A 19,578-nucleotide genomic window follows, 5' to 3' on the forward strand; every position below is an offset into this window, starting at 1 on the left:
CTGCAGTATTGGCTGAGCATACAGGTTTGGGGTAGGTTAAAGTGATTTGTAAACATCACCTTTAAAAAGAAATCTACTGCTCATTTATAATTCAGAGTAAGTGCTATGGCATTTTCTTTTCATTATGCACTTGCTGGTTATGCAATTCTACAGTGTTTAATGGTCCTTTAACTTAAATGTCCATGTATTTGCTTTATCCCCTAAAGTGCAGCTAAAGTAGCATATCATTAAATGACAAATATGAAAGTCACAAGGGACTTGCTAGGAACATAGGGTCATAGAAATAAATATTTACCCTGTATAAATAATTTACTTAAGTAAGCAGTGACTATGGGGTAGATATATCAAGCAGCGGATGCTGTAATCTACCCCCTATTTTCAGGTTCCCCTGAAACTGAAGTTAAGAAGCAGCGGTCTTAACACCGCTACTCCTTAACTCGTCTGCCACCTCTGATGATACGATCGGGATGATTGACACCCCCTGCTCGTGGCCGATTGGCCGATAATGTGCAGGGGGCGGCAGTGCACAAGCATTTCACGAGAAATGCTTCTGTAATGATAAATGCCGACATTTATCGATGTGCGGCGGACATGATCTGCTATAGCGGATCATGTCCGCCCGCACAATAATAAATTGGCCCCTTGGTCTCTATTAATCTTTAGATTAAGGGTGCAACTGAAATTTGCAAAGCCACACTTTGATTCAAATGGACAGTCTACTCCAGAATTTTTATTGTTTAAAAAGGTAGATAATCCGTTTATTACCCATTCCCCAGATTTAGCATAACCAACACTGTTATATTAATACACTTTTTACCTCTGTGATCACCTTGTATCTAAGCCTCTGTATCTAAGCCTCAGTTCTTTTTTGGCAGACTTGCATTTTAGCCAGTCAGTGCTGACTCATAAATAACTCCATGGGACCCGGCACCATGTTATCTATATTTCACACATGAACTAGCACTGTCTAACTGTGAAAAACTGTAAAAATGGATTGTGGTTTTTAACAGTTTAGAAATCAGTTTAAGCCTACCTAGATTTAGCTTTCAACAAAGAATACCAAGAGAACAAGGCAAATTTGATAGTAAAGTAATTTGGAAAGTTGTTTAAAATTGCATGCCCTATCTGAATCATAAAAGTTTAATTTAGACTAGACTGACCTGTTTGGTGATTTATATCACATTAAATTGAGTTCTTAGGTTATAAAGTCCTTTTTCTGAGCAGTCCTGGAAATGGCATTGAACTGTTCATATCCTATATTGTTTTAGAATATGTGAGCACAAAGTCCAAACATTTTCATGACAGTGTGTTTCACAGTTTTTGCTCTTACATTACTGAGATTTTAAGTGAGATTACGCCGGCATGGGTGCACAGTTCAAAAGACGTTCACACAGTGCATTTTACAGGTCATGCACCTGCATTATTGAACTCCTATTCACAAAGGTGCCATCTCTTTAGACGTTTAATAATGTAGGCACAAAAACTGTGAAACGTTCATGAACATGTTTGGACTTTCTTCTCAATCCCATTTTAAAGCCCATTTAGGGAGATTAATTTCCTTATTAAAACATGTTCACAATGGCATTGCTTATTAAAACATGTTTACAATAGCACAATCTTGTTTGAACATCTTTTTTGAGTTTACAATATTGCAATTGAGCGTATTCATGTTTTACAGTTCCAGTAATGTTAAAATCCAGTTTTAGAAGATGACATAAGTGTGTCTAACAGAAACCCATAGCCTTCCTCTTGCTTTCAGATATATATCATGCCAAACTAGAAAAAGTGCTTTGAAAATCAATAAAAGTAAATATTTTTTTTTTTAAAAAAACATTAGTTTTTAAATATTAAAAGTGTCAATTTAGTCGTTGAGTAAACATGCTCAGTATGCCAATCATGTCTAGATACAAGTGACATTCAGATACACATATGCGATAACCGGAACTCATATTCTCATATGCGCTCACCCGACCACGTATTCTTATGTGTGCTAACTCGACATGGAAATATTAGAATTTCACATTCCAATGTTCTTCTCATAGGAGATGTTCTATTTATTCATAAATATATATTTCTACATATATCTGATGGTATGTTGGCGCAATATATATCTATACCTACAGTATATTAATAGATGATTTTATATATATATATATATATATATATATATATATATATATATATATATATATATATATATATATATATATATGTATTGATATATACAGATATATATGGGAATATATAAAAAGAGAGAAGCGCTCAACCTGGGAACGAACAATAGCATAATAGCTTGTTCTATGGCTAGTTACCACCCTAGAAGCAGCCTCTTTTTGCTCAATATGTGCCTTTCACAGAGAAGAACTTTCCTGTAGCATATCAGTCTGATCCTGACTTCACAGTACAGTCCAGCCCCGAAATACCAGGCAATCCCTCTCTGAACAAGAGAAACAGCAAAACCCCAGACGTACGTTTCGTAATTCTTTTATTAGAAAAATAATCATATATGCATATATACAAAATAAAATCATAATAACAAATGCAAACAAAATATTTGTTACAAAACTGAAATATTGACCCAAATTTTTGTCATCAGAAAAAAATCAAAATGCAAACATTAAACTTAAAAAAACACACAAAATAAAATTAAACATATTTCAAATACAGACAAAAACAAACTGGAGGGAAAAAAACAAAACAAAAACTAAATAATACAATCCTTCCACTTCTTTGTCTTCCAGATGCCTTCAGAATCTAATTCCCCATATCGCCTCCTATTAAAAGAAAAATACAAAAACAACTTTCCACGGATCATACCCACACAACAGTAACTACCTCTTTCTTAAAAATCTAAATATTACGCACATCCCACAACACCTCCTTCACACAACATGCCAACAACCATATCAATCTTGCTTTCTCCTTTTCCACACAAACCATACATCATCATATTAAAAGTAAAAAACTGCACTCCAGTCAAACCCTTAATAATCCTTTTCAAACTTCTCCAAACATCCCTAGCATACTCACAATTCCAAAACAAATGAATAACACTCTCACTTTGAAAACAACCATCTCTAGGACACACTTCTGAAGCCACTAAACGACGCATTCTCTGAAAATCCCTTGTTGGCAAACACTTATGCACACTCATCCAACTAATATCTTTCTGCCTATTCATCAAATACTTATTACACACATTTTTCCATACCAACACACATTCATTTTCATTCAAACCCCCAATCAACTCAAGACCTTCCTTCTTCTCCAACATTTTCAACACCATTCTGTTTGCACACCACATCTCCCTACTAACATTCTCCAAACCATATTTTTTAATCCAACATTCCACCCTTACATAAAACCACGGAACAGCAAAACATACTGGCTTCTTTCTATCAATCTCAAATAAACCATATCGTCTTAAAACATTTCCACAAGCATACTTTACCATACAACCAGCCATGCTATCCTTACCACTCAGAACCACACACCTACTAACATATTTCACAGCCAAAAATCTCTCCACATTTGGAAAACCCTTACCACCAACATTCTTACTCTTAACAACAACATCTCTTTTCAAACGCTCCATACCAGAACTCCAGAAAAAAGAAAACAACACTCTCAAAATTCTCCGAAAAATCCTCTCAGGTGGCGGAAAAACCTAATGCCAAATATAACATAATAGGGATCAAAACCGATTTAATAACTAACATTTTTCCTTCCAAAGATAAAGTCCTTAAAGACCAAATCTGAAGTTTTCTACTCACTTTATCAAAAACATTTTCCCAACTTTCCAAACCTTTCAAATCCACATCAAATTTCACACCCAACACCTCAATTGCACCTTCAGTCACAGGCCATCCACATGAATCAATCTCCCTATCATCAACCAAAAACTTTAACTTTACACTTATTCCAATTAACTCTGAAACCACTTGCCATACAAAAACATTCAACTAAAGTTTTCACCCTCCTCAAACCAGCCTGAGTCTCACATACCACACTCACATCATCCATATACCCAATCACTTTTAAACACCTTCCATTACTACCAGGAACACTCACACCTCTAACTAATTTATCCTTCCTCAAACTAGTTAATAATGGCTCAATGACACATACAAATAACACAGGAGACAAAGGACATCCTTGACACACTCCAGATTTAACACAAAATTCCTCAGTCAAAAAAACATTAACCTGGACTTGACTGACAATATCACTATACAAACATTTAAACCATCCAGTAATCTTACCAGAAAAACCTAAACATGAAATCATGCACTACCCTATCATACACTTTTTCAAAATCCACAATAGCAACAGACCTCATCCTCTCCCTCACATACCACAGTACATCACGTAGTAACAACAAACTTTCAGAAATCTGACGCCCAGGAACAGCACACTTGCTCTTCACCCACAACCTTACCAATCACTAAACGCATTCTATTTGCCAACACCTTTGCAATAACCTTATAGTCAACATTCAACAACGTAATCGGCCTCCGATTCCTCAAATCTCTCTTATCACCCTTTTTAAATAACAAAACAATCAAACCTTTCCTCATTGAAACAGGCAAAACATTCATTCTAAAAACAAACTTACAAACATCCAACATATCTACCCCAATCAATTTCCAAAAACAAGTATAAAATTCAACAGGCAAACCATCACAACCAGGTACCTTCCCATTCTTAAAACTCCTAACAACCTCTGCAAACTCATCCAAACTTAGATCCCTTTCTAACAAATCATTATCATATTTTTCCAACTTAACCTCAATGTTTTCCAACAACTCATTTTCCAATAAAACATCTCTTGTTTTTTCTTTATACAGCTCACTGTAAAACTCATGAACTTCACGCAAAACACTATCCGTACCATTAACTTCACACTCAACCTTATCAAAAACACTAACAAAACCAGTCTTTCCTTCAAAAGCTTTCTTAAAATTTTTTTTACTTCAAGACTCATCCTTTTCCATTTTCTCCAATCTTGCCATAAAAACAATTTTCTTTCCTTTTTCATGCATACACTTTTTAATTATCTTTCTTGCTTCAGCAATTTCCTCATGCACATCAATACCACAATTTCTCAATTCATACAAATACAACAACCTCAGATACCATTTATCATACAACTCCCTTTCCATTCTAGCTTTCTCACAGCCCTTCTTAATAAAAAACCTCTTTATTTCCACCTTCAACCATTCCCACCACATAAGCACATTACTAAAATCACATTTTCTTTCACGCCACCTTTCATACATCCAAACAAACTGACGCTTAAACTTCTCATCTTCTAACAAATCCACATTCAGTTTCCAAACACCCTTACCATACTTGATCTTCAAATCACAATTCACCTTACACATTAAAAGGGCATGATCCGTAAAGGGCATCCGCTTTAAAGAAAAATCATCAACACATAAAAATTTAGATAAAAAACAAAAATCAATTCGAGATTTTATCCCACCACTATCACTAAAGAAAGTAAAACCCTCCCCTAAAAAAGAAACAGACCCAAAGGCATCCTTCAAACCGAAAGATTTAAGCAAATCAAGTAAAAACTTCCCTGAGCTATCCACCCTACAATCACTCCCACCCTCTCTGTCCCCATTCTTAATAATACAATTAAAATCCCCAACCAAAAAAGTTGGCTCTCGACCTGGCAGAAAAAACTTTAAAGTTTCAAAAGTAAGCAAACGTTCTACCCAATTTGGAGAAGCATATACATTAAACAAACGAAAAACAGTCCCACAAAAACTAAAACTAACCAAAAGTACCCGACCTGGGACAATATGAACTACATTAAGGATAGAAAAACTAAACCCCTTAAACAAAACTCCCACCCCCCCATTCCTATCAGAAGAACAAGACCATACATTACGACCATATTCCCAGTCAGCACATTTAGGATGTTCAGAGAGACCACATTCCTGCAAACAAAAAATATTAGCAGAACATAGATAATAATTTCAAAATTGCAGCTCTCCTTGCTATAGCTGTCATACACCTGACATTAAGGGAAGAAATGGTCAGAAACATCACAAAAATAAATTAAAGAAAAACAAAAAAAGAAATAACATCCGGACTTCTTCTTTCCTTTCTTTTTCTTAGGACTCAAAGGAGATCCTTTAAATCTGCCTCTGTGACGTTCCGACCTCCTAGGCTCCCCCTTGCCAGCCTCATAACCAGTAACATCAGCAAGTTGGTTCACATCTCTTTTATCTAGATAACCAACAGAAGAGGCATCAGAAAAGTCACCTATACACTGGCTTGAGTCAGAAGGAACGTCTTTAGTAGAGACAGAAGGAAACTCTGAAATTAAAGAGTCAGCATCACTTGTAGTATCTGGATCTGCACCCTTAATTACTGGCAGATTCAAATCAGGACTCTCCCATCCATCAGAATCTGCATCTATTTTTAGCTTGGAGGCAGATTTTTTCCCTTCAGTGTCCATATCCTCCTCAGAACTAGAGGACACAACAGTAGACCAATCAATGTTCTCCCCTTCACCAAGAACAGCATCAGGAGCAGCATCACAAGATGACTCAGTGAAGGAAAAATTATCTGTCCCAGGAACAGCAACAGTATCAACCACAGAATTGGGCAACAGGGCTTCAAGAACATCTGAAGCAGCTATCACATTAGATGTAGCAAGATCCACTTCCTGAAGATGAGATTGGGCTTCCTCCACCTTCTCAGCCACAGGAACCACAACAGGAGCATCAGACACCTCTCTGACAGGGACCCCAAATGCAGATTTCTTGCACAAAAGAGGTAATATAGAGTTCAATGCCTCATCAGAGACCTCCTCCTCATTCACAGATGGCTCAACTGCAACTAAAGATTTTTTTTTGCAACATCAGCATAGGAAGGCTTCACTCTATCAAGCCCCTGCAACATCATCAAAGGACACATCCTGCACAGATGACTTGAAGAACCACACAGGTCACAGGTCCGACGTTTACTACAGTGGGCAACAAGATGATCCTCCTCACCGCAATTTCGACATCTGGCACCTGGGCAATTTTCAGCAATGTGACCAAACAGGTTGAAACTACGGCAAAAAAGAGGCATGTCATCATAGTATAGGAAACCTCTATTTCCACCAATGGCAAAAGTTTGTGGAGGGTGTTTCTTTCCACCAATACCGAATTCATCAGGCACAAACCGCACCCAGAACCTGCGCTTTCCATTGAAAGTCCCAAACTGATTCTTCAGCTTGCTACCTCCTTGAACATCATCAAAGTAGCGACAAAGAAACAGACGAATTTTCACATCAGTGACCCAAGGGTTGTACATATGTACTGTCACCGGGATTCTTCTCTCCCTCTGCACACAGGCAACACATTTCATGCCAACCAACTCTGGAGCAGCAGCCATATCAATAGTCCATTGATAGCAGGTCTGTAAATAATGCTCATCAGTGAAAGCCACATCAAAAATCCCTCTTGAAGGGAATGACTGAACACAATGCAAACTTGCTCTTGGCATCTTCAAAACACCCTCCAACACCACCTGCTGGACATGAGCTAAACCAATCTTCTCGCGAAAGTCCTCAGAAATCAACACCTGAAGTGTATGGGGAACATTTGGCACATTGGTAGCCATATTTGCCCTATTGCCTCTTTAGGCTGGATTTCAGAGCGCCCCCCCAAAAGCAGCATGTGGCTGAAGTCCAGGGACGATGCCACAAGGCCAAGGTGACGGCCCTACTACCCAGTTGCTCTACGCCTAAGGAGTAGCCACCCCCCCAATAGCAGCAGGAGCCCAAACCCCAAAGGGAAAGGACCCCAGGCCGAAGGAGCAGGTCTCCAGGCAGCAAACCAAGACCAAGACCAAGCACAGAAAACTGCACTTGATCCAAGCCAAAGGCCCGAGAAGCAACCTCAGCTGATCATTTCGGCCTATTGTGGGCCTCGTCAGTGAGGTGCAGCCATATCCCTCTAGGCACACTGAGCAACGGGTCCACGTCTGGATTCCCGCATCACACTTAGGGAGACTTCCCTAAGTGTCATAATTTGCATAAATAAAAAGAGAGAAGCGCTCAACCTGGGAACGAACAATAGCATAATAGCTTGTTCTATGGCTAGTTACCACCCTAGAAGCAGCCTCTTTTTGCTCAATATGTGCCTTTCACAGAGAAGAACTTTCCTGTAGCATATCAGTCTGATCCTGACTTCACAGTACTGTCCAGCCCCGAAATACCAGGCAATCCCTCTCTGAACAAGAGAAACAGCAAAACCTCAGATGTACGTTTCGGCCTATTGTGGGCCTCGTCAGTGAGGTGCAGCCATATCCCTCTAGGCACACTGAGCAACAGGTCCACGTCTTGATTCCCGCATCACACTTAGGGAGACTTCCCTAAGTGTCATAATTTGCATAAATAAAAAGAGAGATATGGCTACACCTCACTGACGAGAGGTGTAGAGAGGTGACTAGAGGGATATGGCTACACCTCACTGACGAGGCCCACAATAGGCCGAAACGTTCATCTGGGGTTTTGCTGTTTCTCTCGTTCAGAGAAGGATTGCCTGGTATTTTGGGGCTGGACTGTACTGTGAAGTCAGGATCAGACTGATATGCATCAGGAAAGTTTTTCTCTGTGAAAGGCACATGTTGAGCAAAAAGAGGCTGCTTCTTGGGTGGTAACTAGCCATAGAACAAGCTATTATGCTATTGTTCGTTTCCAGGTTGAGCGCTTCTCTCTTTTTATTTATATATGGGAATGTCTCTTTAAAAATACTAAGAACACTGGAATGTCAAATATTGCATAAATATGTTTTTTTCATGTTTTCATTTACTTAACTTCATAGGGCTCCAATGCACTTATATATATCATATGTGTATATATGACTGTAAATACATATATACACATTTAAATACGTATGTAAACATACACACACATATATATATATATATATATATATATATATATATATATATATATACACATATGCATACATACATATCCATCTTTAGAAATATATGTGTATGTAGATGGTGTTATTATGAGTGTAAATGTACTTTGTAATGTATTTTTTATGTGCTTGGGACACTTTTATGTTTTGCAAAACAGTAAACCACAGCTCTGAAGTTGCAGTAATCATTCTAGCATAATTGGGTTTACTTTAAACTTTTAATACGAGCGCATTTTAACTTGCGAACAAACAATTGCAAAAACCTTGCGCTCCACCCATAATCTTGCCCATAGGGGCCGATTCATAATGCTGAGAATGCAGCAGTTTCCGCGTGAGTCTTTAGGCTTTGCCGCAAACATAAGTTAAGAAGCAGCGGTCCTAAGACCGCTGCTCCTTAATTCGTCCGCCACCTCTGAGGTAGTGGACAGAAATCATCCTGATCGATGATTGACACCGCCTGCTAATAGCCGATTGGCTGCGAATGTGGGGCGGTGTTGCACAAGCATTTCACACAAAATGCTTGTGCAATGATAAATGCAGACAGCATATGCTGTCGGCATTTATCAATGCCGGGCGGACATGATCTGCTATAGCGGATCATATCCGCCCAAACATGATAAATCGTATTCGTATTTAACATGTTATGTACAATTAAAGGGACATGAAACCCAATTTTTTTCTTTCATGATTTAGAAAGAGCATACAATTATAAACAACTATCTAATTTACTTCTATTATCTATTTTGCTTCATTCTCTTTATATTCTTTGCTGAAAAGCATATCTAGATATTCTTAGTAGCTGCTGATTGGTAGCTGTACATAGATGCCTCCTGTGATTGGTTCATTGTGTGCATTGCTATTTCTTCATTAAAGTATATCTAAAGAATGAAGCAAATTAGGTAATAGAAGTAAATTGGAATGTTGTTTAAAATTATATTCTCTACCTTAATCATGAAAGAAAATGTTTGGGTATAGTGTCCCTTTAAGCATAGCAAGAAAATGAGAAAACAAATGTTTTTGTTTAAATGTTTTCTTTCTATTTTAGATTTAAAAGATGTTAAATAAATAAATACAACTCAGCATTAGGTAATAGGTGTTGTAAGGAAAGTACCTTGTACATTTTTTTATTTAATTTTAAAGGGAAAATAAAGTCAAAATTAAATGTTAATGATTCACATATATTTATCATTGCATCAATCTCGATGCATTCGCTGGAGTCAATACGCTCGCCAGACATCGCTGCCGCAAATCTACATACAACAGACTTATTTATTAAAAAAAGTCTTTCAAAAACATGAGCGTCAAGTACGGAATGATGAGCATTGGACTGCTGATTAATAAGAGTCATCAATGTCGCAGATATTCCGTTTTTTCCAACTTTATTCATACCATTTCATTACTGTCCATGAACAAGCACATTTCTCTAAATGTCCAAGAAATAGCTACATTTTTACCAAAACAACCAATATCTCATAGAAAGTTAGGCCTAGATTTGGAGTTTGGCGTTAGCCGTGAAAACCAGCGTTAGAGGCTCCTAACGCTGGTTTTAGGCTAACTCCGGTATTTGGAGTCAGTCAAAAAAGGGTCTAACGGGGCGTGTCCAAGCAGCGTTCTGAGTAGGACGCATACTCTGAGAGCTCTGTGCAGAGGTTTGATAATCCGCCGATTATCGGCATTTAACAGCCTGAACAAAAGTATATAACCCTTGGACATTGCAGTATTGTCACTAGTGACTCTAAATTTGCTTCTCTCGCTGTGTGCATGAAGCCGGAACTACAGATTGGAAAAGACAGGCCTGAGGCGGCGGCCTACTAACAGGCATTCACCCCCCCCCGGGAAGAGCCGGGTCATCGGTGCAGCCAGGGTTCCTGGCCTACTGAATCTCTTCACAATATAACACCCTCCGGACTTTGAACTATCTTCTTACTGAACAACATCTATCTTGCAAAGATCCCTTGAGAGCAGTGAGAAAACAAAACACCAATATGGCGGACAAGGAAATAGAGGTCAGCCCGCTATGTCAAGTGGCCCTACCCGAAAAACTGGAATCACTTATGAAACGGTGGATTGAGGGGGCACCATATGACTATCTACTGAGCCGAATACTAATAAAAAGTGAAAACGAAGTGCGCCAGATTGGGCTTCCAGAGGCAACGCTTCAACGCGGCTCTGATGCTGCAGCAATCCCCACTACATTGAAAGCCGCAGACATCCCGATCACATATGGCGTTGTGAAATGTGCGGCAGAAGACAACCTTTTCAACACAATGATAGACGGAGAGGACATCCAACAAGGCATAGTTCAGGTACAGCTTACCTCCCGCCCTTCACAGTTCCTCCTCAAGTCGGATCCACCGGAGTGGAACGAAGTCGGAGCTTCGAGACGCTACATGGCGGAGGCCCATTGTGATAGTTGGTTGACATCTGAAGAGGCCTACTTGGAAAGCTCCCAGGAGGAGCGTAGAAAGGCGCCCTTCTCACCATCGTTCCCTAATCTAGAGCGGGGAACCGCACTTCATGAAACATTCTTGGAGCTGACCTACCGAGTCCCGCTGCAAAGACCTCCTCACAAGCGTGCAATTCGGCCAGAAAAGACTAAGGTGCATTTTACAACAGACACACGGTATAGGGCAATAGAGAAGAAGAAGACAAAAGCAGAGGGATGAGCAGTGACTGCCACACCATATATCTAAACTTACCCCTTCACGTGTTAAATGTTAAGAGTTTATGTTTTATTTAGATGTATTATAAGTAGACACACAACGTCTCCTTATTAAAGGGAGCAAAGGTCTTATATGATAGAGGTAACTTGCCACATTACAGCTGCATAATGGTTTTGAAAAGATTCCTTGTTGTTTTATCGGTAGTGCCGACTGTGAAATTATATGTATATATAGATGTATAACAACCTGCCTTGCTATATAGCAACCCATGTTAGTCAGTCATTTACAGTTCAGCAGCTCTTTGCAAGTATGGATGTTTAGGGACTTGGGCACTCTGATGTAATATATGTGAACTTTGTGGCTTCCATGCAGTGAGGCAGGGGTTAATGCATGGGGTATGCAGTGATGAAGGGAGCCTTCCAGATGTGTTACCTGTTACAAATTTTCATGGTCAAACCCTAGGACCAGAAACGTAGACTCAAACACATATTCAAATTCCCTAATGTGCCTTAGTTTAAGATTGCCACTAGATATTTTGCCCCAGTCGGATCTTGACTTAGTTGCCCGCGGCCGGGGCGACGGTCGAGTATTGATTCTCTACAAGCCCCTTAGACAGTGGAACACATCATCATATTAGTGTATACAGGCTTTATAGTAATTCACATCACAAAATGCAGAATTGGGTGCCAGCATAATTGGTAAATCCTCTATCAACCCCCTTTTATATAGCGCATTGAAATCTTGCTCATCCTAATATTTGCATAAATGTCCACAGTTTATAGGGCAATAGAGAAGCCAATGTTAGTGACATATAGGGCGAATGCCCTTGAATTGTATGTACATGACCATACCACAAAATGACATTATCAAAACTGAGCACTCACCGCAGACCACATATGAACCAAGCTTCTTTTATTTTGTCATACAGTCCCATCAAGTGTATAACAATAGACTTAGTAACCATACCTGCTGCTCAGAGATAAGTATAGTGTGTCTCTACTCACTTTGAAAGTACCCAGCTCTGGCTTCCCCACACCCATTATGCTAGGGTCCTTGCAGATAATGATAAGTATAGCATGGCTTTACTCACTTTGAAAGTACCCAGCTCTGGCTTTCCCACACCTATTATACTAGGGTCCTTGCTGATATTAACTAATCGATATTTGCCTCAGTACATTTTTGTTTGCTCAAGTTTACTACCTGTTTTAGCTAAGGTCCGGATGAGGTACTAGCATTTCTGAGACCATAGTGAAACTATTATTTTAACATCAACTCTTTATAGATGCTGGTTTTCCTTATATGTTTATATGTTTATTTTTCATTTCTATTATTGTTATTTTAGTTTAACCCCCGGATACATACACAAACAGTCCACTAGGTCCAAGAGTGGCCTGCAATAGCAAGATGTGGGGACAAAAAATGAGAACTATAATCATTTCAATGCAATTCATCTCTAACATGGAGTGTATAATTGATAACTTGTTTAATTATGTATTATGTCTGTTTTCAATCCTCAATAAAAGATTTAAATAAAAAAAAAAAAAAAAAAAAAAAAAAAAGTCTAACGCTCACTTTTCAGCCGCGACTTTTCCATACCGCAGATCCCCTTACGTCATTTGTGTATCCTATCTTTTCAATGGGATCTTTCTAACTCCGGTATTTAGAGTCGTGTCTGAAGTGAGCGTTAGAATTCTAACGACAAAACTCCAGCCGCAGAAAAAAGTCAGTAGTTAAGAGCTTTCTGGGCTAACGCCGGTTCATAAAGCTCTTAACTACTGTACTCTAAAGTACACAAACACCCATAAATTACCTATGTACCCCTAAACCGAGGTCCCCCCACATCACCGCCACTCAATTAAATTTTTTTAACCCCTAATCTGCCGACCGCCACCTACGTTATACTTATGTACCCCTAATCTGCTGCCCCTAACACCGCCGACCCCTGTATTATATTTATTAACCCCTAATCTACCCCCCACAACGTCGCCGCCAGCTACCTACAATAATTAACCCCTAATCTGCCGACTGCAAAGCGCTGCCACCTACATTATAGCTATGTACCCCTAATCTGCTGCACCTAACACCGCCGACCCCTATATTATATTTATTAACCCCTAATCTGCCTCCCACAACGTCGCCTCCACCTGCCTACACTTATTAACCCCTAATCTGCCGAGCGGACCGCACCGCTACTATAATAAAGTTATTAACCCCTAATCCGCCTCACTAACCCTATAATAAATAGTATTAACCCCTAATCTGCCCTCCCTAACATCGCTGACACCTAACTTCAAACATTAACCCCTAATCTGCCGACCGGAGCTCACCGCTATTCTAATAAATGTATTAACCCCTAAAGCTAAATCTAACCCTAACACTAACACCCCCCTAAGTTAAATATAATTTTAATCTAACGAAATAAATTAACTCTTAAATAAATTATTCCTATTTAAAGCTAAATACTTACCTGTAAAATAAACCCTAATATAGCTACAATATAAATTATAATTACATTGTAGCTATTATAGGATTAATATTTATTTTACAGGCAACTTTGTAATTATTTTAACCAGGTACAATAGCTATTAAATAGTTAAGAACTATTTAATAGTTACCTAGTTAAAATAATTACAAAATTACCTGTAAAATAAATCCTAACCTAAGTTACAATTAAACCTAACACTATACTATCATTAAATTAATTAAATAAAATACCTACAATTACCTACAATTAAACCTAACACTACACTATCAATACATTAATTAAATACAATATCTACAAATAACTACAATGAAATAAACTAACTAAAGTACAAAAAATAAAAAAGAACTAAGTTACAAAAAATAAAAAAATCTTACAACAATTTTAAACTAATTACACCTACTCTAAGCCCCCTAATAAAATAACAAAGCCCCCCAAAATAAAAAATGCCCTACCCTATTCTAAATTACTAAAGTTCAAAGCTCTTTTACCTTACCAGCCCTGAACAGGGCCCTTTGCGGGGCATGCCCCAAGAAGTTCAGCTCTTTTGCCTGTAAAAAAAAAAACATACAATACCCCCCCCCAACATTACAACCCACCACCCACATACCCCTAATCTAACCCAAACCCCCCTTAAATAAACCTAACACTAAGCCCCTGAAGATCTTCCTACCTTGTCTTCACCATACCAGGTTCACCAATTGGTCCAGAAGAGCTCCTCCGATCAGCCAATAGAATGCGAGCTCAATCTGATTGGATCAGCCAATCGGATTGAACTTGATTCTGATTGGCTGATTCCATCAGCCAATCAGAATATTCCTACCTTAATTCCGATTGGCTGATAGAATCCTATCAGCCAATCGGAATTCGAGGGACACCATCATGGATGACGTCATTTAAAGGAACCGTCATTCGTCGTTCAGTCGTCGGCCAGGATGGATGTTCCGCGTCGGAGGTCTTCAGGATGCTGCCGCTCCGCTCCAGGTGGATGTCGATAGAAGACTTCAATCGGATGGAAGACCTCTTCTGCCCCGCTTGGATGAAGACTTCTACCGGATCATGGACATCTTCAGCCCCCCGCTTGGGCTTGGATCAGGACATCGGAGGAGCTCTTCTGGACCGATCGGTGAACCTGGTATGGTGAAGACAAGGTAGGAAGATCTTCAGGGGCTTAGTGTTAGGTTTATTTAAGGGGGGTTTGGGTTAGATTAGGGGTATGTGGGTGGTGGGTTGTAATGTTGGGGAGGGTATTGTATTTTTTTTTTTACAGGCAAAAGAGCTGAACTTCTTGGGGCATGCCCCGCAAAGGGCCCTGTTCAGGGCTGGTAAGGTAAAAGAGCTTTTAACTTTAGTAATTTAGAATAGGGTAGGGCATGTTTTATTTTGGGGGGCTTTGTTATTTTATTAGGGGGCTTAGAGTAGGTGTAATTAAATTAAAATTGTTGTAAGATTTTTCTTATGTTTGTAAATATTTTTTTATTTTTTGTAACTTAGTTCTTTTTTAATTTTTGTACTTTAGTTAGTTTATTTCATTGTAGTTATTTGTAGATATTGTATTTAATTAATGTATTGATAGTGTAGTGTTAGGTTTAATTGTAGGTAATTGTAGGTATTTTATTTAATTAATTTAATGATAGTATAGTGTTAGGTTTAATTGTAACTTAGGTTAGGATTTATTTTACAGGTAATTTTGTAATTATTTTAACTAGGTAACTATTAAATAGTTCTCAACTATTTAATAGCTATTGTACCTGGTTAAAATAATTACAAAGTTGCCTGTAAAATAAATATTAATCCTAAAATAGCTACAATGTAATTATAATTTATATTGTAGCTATATTAGGGTTTATTTTACAGGTAAGTATTTAGCTTTAAATAGGAATAATTTATTTAATAAGAGTTAATTTATTTCGTTAGATTAAAATTATATTTAACTTAGGGGGGTGTTAGTGTTAGACTTAGCTTTAGGGGTTAATACATTTATTAGAATAGCGGTGAGCTCCGGTCGGCAGATTAGGGGTTAATGTTTGAAGTTAGGTGTCAGCGATGTTAGGGAGGGCAGATTAGGGGTTAATACTATTTATTATAGGGTTAGTGAGGCGGATTAGGGGTTAATAACTTTATTATAGTAGCGGTGCGGTCCGCTCGGCAGATTAGGGGTTAATAAGTGTAGGCAGGTGGAGGCGACGTTGTGGGAGGCAGATTAAAGGTTAATAAATATAATATAGGGGTCGGCGGTGTTAGGGGCAGCAGATTAGGGGTACATAAGGATAATGTAAGTAGCGGCGGTTTACGGAGCGGCAGATTAGGGGTTAAAAATAATATGCAGGGGTCAGCGATAGCGGGGGCGGCAGATTAGGGGTTAATAAGTGTAAGGTTAGGGGTGTTTAGACTCGGGGTACATGTTAGGGTGTTAGGTGCAGACTTAGGAAGTGTTTACGCATAGCAAACAATGGGGCTGCGTTAGGAGCTGAACGCAGCTTTTTTGCAGGTGTTAGGTTTTTTTTCAGCTCAAACAGCCCCATTGTTTCCTATGGGGGAATCGTGCACGAGCACGTTTTTGAGGCTGGCCGCGTCCGTAAGCAACTCTGGTATCGAGAGTTGGAGTGGCGTTAAAAATGCTCTACGCTCCTTTTTTGGAGCCTAGCGCAGCGATTCTGTGGACTCTCAATACCAGAGTTATTTTTATGGTGAGGCCAGAAAAAAGCCGGCGTTAGCTACGTGGGTCCTTACCAACAAAACTCTAAATCTAGCCGTTATTTTCTATGGCCTAGATTTAGAATTTGGCGGTAGCCGTGAAAACAAGCGTTAGAGGCTCCTAACGCTGGTTTTAGGCTACCTCCGGTATTTGGAGTCACTCAAAAAAGGGTCTAACGCTCACTTTTCAGCCGCGACTTTTCCATACCGCAGATCCCCTTACGTCAATTGCGTATCCTATCTTTTCAATGGGATTTTTCTAACTCCGGTATTTAGAGTCGTGTCTGAAGTGAGCGTTAGAATTCTAACGACAAAACTCCAGCCGCAGAAAAAAGTCAGTAGTTAAGAGCTTTCTGGGCTAACGCCGGTTCATAAAGCTCTTAACTACTGTACTCTAAAGTACACTAACACCCATAAACTACCTATGTACCTCTAAACCGAGGCCCCCCCACATCGCCGCCACTCGATTAAATTTTTTTAACCCCTAATCTGCCGACCGCCACCTACGTTATCCTTATGTACCCCTAATCTGCTGCCCCTAACACCGCCGACCCCTATATTATATTTATTAACCCCTAATCTGCCCCCTCAACGTTGCCTCCACCTGCCTACACTTATTAACCCCTAATCTGCCGAGCGGACCGCACCGCTATCATAATAAAGTTATTAACCCCTAATCCGCCTCACTAACCCTATAATAAATAGTATTAACCCCTAATCTGCCCTCCCTAACATTGCCGACACCTAACTTCAATTATTAACCCCTAATCTGCCGACCGGAGCTCACCGCTATTCTAATAAATGTATTAACCCCTAAAGCTAAGTCTAACCCTAACACTAACACCCCCTAACTTAAATATAATTTAAATCTAATGAAATGAATTAACTCTTATTAAATAAATTATTCCTATTTAAAGCTAAATACTTACCTGTAAAATAAATCCTAATATAGCTACAATATAAATTATAATTATATTATGGCTATTTTAGGATTAATATTTATTTTACAGGTAACTTTGTATTTATTTTAACCAGGTACAATAGCTATTAAATAGTTAAGAACTATTTAATAGCTAAAATAGTCAAAATAATTACAAAATTACCTGTAAAATAAATCCTAACCTAAGTTACAATTAAACCTAACACTAATACTATCATTAAATTAATTAAATAAAATACCTACAATTACCTACAATTAAACCTAACACTACACTATCAATACATTAATTAAATACAATACCTACAAATAACTACAATGAAATAAACTAACTAAAGTACAAAAAATAAAAAAGAACTGTTACAAAAAATAAAAAAATAATTACAAACATAAGAAAAATCTTACAACAATTTTAAACTAATTACACCTACTCTAAGCCCCCTAATAAAATAACAAAGACCCCCAAAATAAAAAAATGCCCTACCCTATTCTAAATTACTAAAGTTCAAAGCTCTTTTACCTTACCAGCCCTGAACAGGACCCTTTGCGGGGCATGCCCCAAGAAGTTCAGCTCTTTTGCCTGTAAAAAAAAACATACAATACCCCCCCCCCAACATTACAACCCACCACCCACATACCACTAATCTAACCCAAACCCCCCTTAAATAAACCTAACACTAAGCCCCTGAAGATCATCCTACCTTGTCTTCACCTCACCGGGTATCACCGATCGGTCCTGGCTCCAGAATCTTCATCCAACCCAAGCGGGGGCTGGCGATCCATCATCCGGTGGCTGAAGAGGTCCAGAAGAGGCTCCAAAGTCTTCATCCTATCCGGGAAGAAGAGTAGATCCGGACTGGCAACCATCATCTTCCAAGCGGCATCTTCTATCTTCATCCGATGAGGACCGGCTCCATCCTGATGACCTCCACCGCAGACCCATCTTCATCCGGCGACGTCCAACTGAAGAATGACGGTTCCTTTAAGGGACGTCATCCAAGATGGCATCCCTCGAATTCCGATTGGCTGATAGGATTCTATCAGCCAATCGGAATTAAGGTAGGAATATTCTGATTGGCTGATGGAATCAGCCAATCAGAATCAAGTTCAATCTGATTGGCTGATCCAATCAGCCAATCAGATTGAGCTCGCATTCTATTGGCTGTCAGTATTTGTTATACAAAAAAACTGATATATGATATTTTCACATAAATTAATGTGTATTTGTATCTCTAGAAATCATGATATGCCTATCTCATGTTTTTTTGTTTTTTAAATGATTATTAATGCTAGAATTTGTACATATATCTTTGCACATACTTTTATATATATATATATATATATATATATATATATAACAAAACAACAGAGAGGGTTGGCGCACATCTAAATACTTGAATCCACATGTTTATAACATTTACAAGCAAAACTATATTTATGCTGCAAGACTTTAAGTCTATATATCTTTAAATAAAGTTGGGATCTTAGTCACACAATATGGCCATATTCTGCTAAGCCAGTCTACCACTTACAAGGTGTCCCAAATCAGACTGGTCCTAACACTAGTCTGTTTAGCTTTGCTGGGATGAGTCATTCGATTCTAATATTAAATACAGAATTCCAACATTGCAGTGCTATGCCTCAAATCATGACTGCACAGAATGAAACTCTCTAGCTTTATATGTATATATATACCATAGTCACATTATACTAGTCAGTTTACCTTTGCTGGGCTGAGTCATTCGATTCTAATATTAAATACAGAATTCCAACATTGCAGTGCTATGCCTCAAATCATGACTGCACAGAATGAAACTCCCTAGCTGAGTATATATATATATATATATATATATATATATATAT

Source organism: Bombina bombina, chromosome 6 (genome assembly GCF_027579735.1).
Source record: "Bombina bombina isolate aBomBom1 chromosome 6, aBomBom1.pri, whole genome shotgun sequence".
In the NCBI taxonomy this organism is placed as follows: domain Eukaryota; kingdom Metazoa; phylum Chordata; class Amphibia; order Anura; family Bombinatoridae; genus Bombina; species Bombina bombina.